Below are 5590 nucleotides of genomic sequence, written 5' to 3' on the forward strand. Positions count from 1 at the left end.
CATATTTCATTCATCTATACACACGGTCAATCAATAATCTTCCAGTTCATTGTTTAAAGTTTCGACCTTCTGGGAAATGAAATTTTGATTATATATCTCTTAATAATGTTACAATGATCGATCCTCCCTTGGTCGTTTGCACATCAATCCTGGAAAATCTGAAATTCTCATTAACAAAGAATGTAGAATTTACAACCTTATGACGACTACTTCCCGCATAAAGCTATTCCGAAAAGGAATTAAAACATCCTGTTTTAATATGACCATGGCCTGGAATTCGATAATTTCAAGTGTAATAGCTTTCGAAATTGGCTATTGTCACAAAGACTCAGAACATTGAATGGGGTCACTAGGAGGTTTGATTTTATGGATGTCTGGTTATGTTAATAACAACAATTCTTTTTTTTCGTTTTATTACCTTACTTATAAATATCCCTTATACCAATATGAAGGTATACTATATATATACTTTTATGGGTCCTTCAAGTCCTAAAAACTGTCATATAAAATTAATGAATCGTTATCCTCTTCTATTGTCACTAAGAACATCATTTTCCTATGCCAAGTGACCTTCTGAGTTGCTTCAGTATCAACTATATATTTACTTTTTGTAGTCATTAATTATTGTTTTATAAGACATTAAACTCCTCTTCCATATGTATACAAATAAAGCAATAATCATTCAATCATTTATCATTTATTCAATCAGTTAGGGGTATGATTCGTAATAGTATTTTTTTGTCTGCATTCTCATCCCAAATTATATCTCGTGGTTTGATGAGCTTGAAGAGATATTCAATATTCAAAATATTGAATTCATGCTATCGATAGATATTCAATTCATTTGATAAGCTTCGAACAGATATTCTAGCCCAATAAGAGAGTTTTTTATTACATTTTTATCCCCTTTTAGTGAATTCATTTGATTTTTTTTTTAGTTTAAATTCTAATTAAACCTGTGCATTATATATCCATTTCTGTTTACTTAACTCGAAAATAAATGTGGGCAGGAAAGGGTAAGCTTTATTTTTTTTATTTTTTTAATTAGCAAAATAATAATTTAATTATTCAAAGTAAACTGGTTTTTCTTCTACTTTTGGGGTTTATTTATATTTTACGCTTTTTATATTTCATATCTAACCCGTTCTCAATTATTTTTTTTTACTTTGAATATTTGTACTATTTACTGTATTCACTCAAGGAGGTAAGAGGAAAAATATTTTTCTGTAAATAAAAGAAGTAATACAGATACATAACTTGTCGTTAGAAAGCCAACGATTTTATTAAAAATATTATTTAACAAAAGAAATCGTAGAAGGTAATGGAAATTGAATAAAAGGACATAAATAATAGGCATGTTAACTGCGCTGGCGCAGGCACATTGTTTTAATACGTTTCGTCAGTATGGTAGTTTTTTGTATAATTATTGTTTTGTTTTTAAATTTCACTTAACCTAAAAATGTGCTTTTCGTTTAACATGATAACTCCATAAAATGATTCTTTGTATTATTAATTATGGTTCTATAACTATTTTGCACTGAATGGTTAAGAACAGAATGCAGATTTAACTAAACTGTTAGATTTTTATATGTTTACTATACTTTTGAAGAAGAAAAATGTTAAAATTTGTAAAATAAGATCGAGAAATATTATTAAAATAACTTTTCTGAATTCTGTTGGAATTGGAGTTGGTCTACCTGTCAACTGACTAAGGAAAATTAGTACGGGAAAGTATTGCCACAGTGAATAGTATATAAATATCTTTTCTGAAACCTGCGAGAATTAATTACAAAATACTCTTCTAATTGGTAAGTAAAGGTTTTGTGATGCTTGCACAGCACCTAATTTTAGTATCTCCCTCCCTATTGATGAGCAGATATCTACAACTTGTTCCGCTGATTGTGCGTTCTTTAATGTCATGATACACATTTGTAAGTTATATTCCTTCTGCTGAGTATTATTTCCTTCGTATTCAGAACGGCCTCCGTCTGCTTCGCAGGAAAAGTAAACTTTATTGACCTTTGTGATGAGATTATTTTCTCAAAAAAGTGTACATTTTGAAGAACTTTTGTGCAAATTTCATTGACTTATTGATAGGTATGGAGTCAGGGGCCTTCTTGGAAAGGCCAAATAAAGTGAGAACAATAATCAAATTACCACTATTAATTACAATATCATTTTTTTATAGGGAAATTTTTCTATTGTTTTATTTTAGTATCTTTATTGATATTTAAAACTGTGCATTTAAATACATTCAGTAAATCTGATCTCAGTTATAATGGAGCGATACAGGCGTGTAGAGAAACTTGAAAGCTTTTCTTGTCGAAATCGGCTCTGCATTATGATTTGAACTGAGTATAGTACGTTACAATTTACAATGTATAATTTATTTATAAGAGAAATGATAAAAAAAAAATGCATAATAGCAATAGTCTAGCCGAGAAGTGGTCTAAAGATAAACGAAAAATAATATAATATAGAAAAATAATTTTAAATATGTATATTCAAACAAACTGAAAATTAAATATTCTGTTCCAAATTTCTTAAACTTATCAATAAATAACGCGGATTTGATACATTTTCATTTATGTTCGGTACAATCTATCTAATTACACACAAATAGATCGCAATTTTTCTTCGGATAACGTAAGCAAGTAACTTCCGGGCATAATTTAGTTTTGCAGAACAAATTCAGGACAGTGCTGGAAAACATAAAGATAAAGTTTATTAGTATTTTTAATTTGATGGCGGAATAGAGGAGGAGAGGCTAGATAAAAGTTGTATTGTTATTTAAGAAGGATAGGGACTGTTCCATATTGCATAAAGGGGCTCCTAACAAGGCAGGGTCCCTTTGAATATACGAGCGCTGTGGTTTGGTAAAAAAGCTCCAGTTTTCTGCTTCTTCCAATATTTACTGCCTTCTCAGGCACACTCCGTTTTATAGCAGCAGCCCTGTCATCGCCCACTACCAACTTTTTTTTGTTTTTATTTTATGTGTTTAATTTTCTTTTTTTCGTAAAAAATAAATGTTCCGACTCGGGTAGATATATAGAGATAAAGCCTACTGCGAGCGATATCTGTTTTGACTTTATTGTGCTTTGAATATTTCATGGCTGTATTATGGAGTAAAATACTACCACCTCCTCTTTCCTGGAATAGATTTGAAAATAAAAAAATTAATAGGAATCATTATTATATCAAGTAATTAAATACTTTTATACAACTTCTTCAAAGGTTTCTCCTCAATGTTGATATCATTACTTTTGTCACACAGCAAAAACTATAAATAAAACTATGATTCAATAATCATGAATACAATCAGTCTAGTGGTTAACTTACAATTTAGTTATATATTTGTTTATAAATAATTTTTGTCCACCTTTGAGTTGAAATTTTCTTCAACATTGAATATTTTTAATCTCATTTCGTTTTTATTTCCTCCGTATGTTGTATTTTATTTATTTAAATGTGTTTGAGATTAATTTTCAAATGTCGACTCATTTTTTTAATCAGTTGACATTTGAAAATTAAACATAATTTAAAGTTTAATCATAATCTTTTTTCTTGTTTATTTTATCAGCTTTACACCGAATATGGGCCTCATAGATATTCCAAGAGCAGCACCCGACCTCTATAAACTGAAATGCTTGAACATTCAACTAAAGACAAAACAAGACGAAGCTGTAGAAAAACTCACAGAATCAGTAAGAAAAAGTATAAATGACAACACTTATAGAACTAGTAAAATGAATAATAATAAACAAACTAACCTGCCACGGTATATTCGTATCTTAATAAGGGAAAAACGAAGAGCAAGATGGAAGTGGCATAGGACCAAATATCCACCAGATAACTGGCAAAACGTATTACACCAAATCGACAAACAAACTTAAAGCAGAAATTAGAAAATTCATAATTTACTTAACTTCACTGAAAATCTTACAACTGCTGAAAAATCATTACGGAGAACCATCAAACAGCTGCTGAAAATCGCAAACCTTTGGACAACACCTTTCTAAAACCTTTATTCCGCATCGCGATATCCTTAACCCAATTCACCTTGAATGTATTGAAGCAGAACTAAATATTTCACTCCAAATTTACCCTACTACCTAGAGCATTTCATCCTTCTGAAATATCCAGCATCACTCGGCGATTACCTACCCGCAAAGCTCCTGGATACGACCTAATAACATCTCACATCCTTAAACTCGAAAAGCCATCCTATTCCTCCCCTACATATATAACGTCGTTCTCCGTTCCACATATTTTCCTGACCCATGGAACTGTCTATAATCAAAATGATCCCCAAATCCCAAAAGCCGCCAGAACACCCTTCCTCTTACCGTCCCATCTCTCTATCATTACCGATCATGGGAAAAATGCTGCTTTTGATCGAGTCTGGCACCCGGGACTGCTTTACAAACTCCGTAAATTCCTACTTCTTACATATTTTCTCATCATCCGTTCCATTCTTACTAATAAATTATTCCAAGTAAACCACAATGGTTCCTATTCATCCCTCTTTTTTTAATCCGCTGGTGTTCCTCAAGGTAGTCCAATCCTCTACACCGTCTAAACAGCTGACATCCCAACAACTCCTAACACCATCCTTACTACGTATGCTGATGGCGCATGTGTGCTCACAGTTAATAATAACCCTTTGATTGCATCCCAAACTCTCCAGTCTCATATCACAACCCTCGAAGAATGGTATCGAAATTGGAGGATAAAAATAAATCCCATCAAATCACCTTTACTCTTCGTTGTAGACCTGCCGACTTTCCTACAGTATACTTTACTAATGCGGCTCTTACCCCTGTTGAACAGATTCATTATCTTGGACTACATCTTGACAAAAGACTAACCTGGACTCCTCACACAAGACTGAAAAGACAGGAAACTGCAAGCAGTTTCCGATTATTATTGCACTTACAAGAAAAACTATCAAAATTTCCAACTCATTACAAAAGACTGATCTACATGACAATAATAAGGCCCATCTGGACATATAAACCTTCGAATTCCTCTCGTATCCAATCCTTACAATCCCAAATCCTTCGTAAAATCCTCAATGCTCCTTATTTTGTCACAAATAAAACAATCCATAAAGACCTAAATGTTCCTTATGTAACCGATCTAGCCCGAACCCGATATCATTCCTTCCATTATAAACTCCCTAACCACCCAAACCCACTAGTTTCTAACCTTGCTTCCTCTTCCATTCCTGGCAATCCTCTGAGACGCCTGAAATGAAGATGGCCTCGTGACCTTATATTGTAAACTGTTTTTAGAGTTCTACTACTGGGTAGTTTCTCTACATGCTGTATCATATCATTATGACCTTACTTCAAATTTTCTTATTGTATATTATATACAGTTGGAAATGTCAATAAATTATATTCATTTAAAATTTTTTTGAGGTTAATGACTTCCATTTTTGAATGAAATATTTATTAATATTCATGACATTGTACAACGTTTCGGAACTACTGCCCCATATTGGTGCACTTTAAAACCTCATTATTTCATATGGGAAATCATGTCAACCATTTGTGCATCTTCATTTCTCTCTAGCACAGCCATCACT

The 5590-nt window shown here is 32.2% G+C and overlaps 1 protein-coding gene across 1 annotated transcript in view; it reads right to left on the reverse strand.

Annotated features, from left to right (window-relative positions):
* The window catches only part of LOC106681195 (putative odorant-binding protein A10), a 54968-nt gene that overhangs the window by 15894 nt on the left and 33484 nt on the right, over positions 1–5590 (reverse strand). The gene's annotated exons all lie outside the window — the stretch shown is intronic.

Source organism: Halyomorpha halys, unplaced genomic scaffold (genome assembly GCF_000696795.3).
Source record: "Halyomorpha halys isolate HHAL.00 unplaced genomic scaffold, Hhal_1.1 Scaffold316.1, whole genome shotgun sequence".
In the NCBI taxonomy this organism is placed as follows: Eukaryota; Metazoa; Arthropoda; class Insecta; order Hemiptera; family Pentatomidae; genus Halyomorpha; species Halyomorpha halys.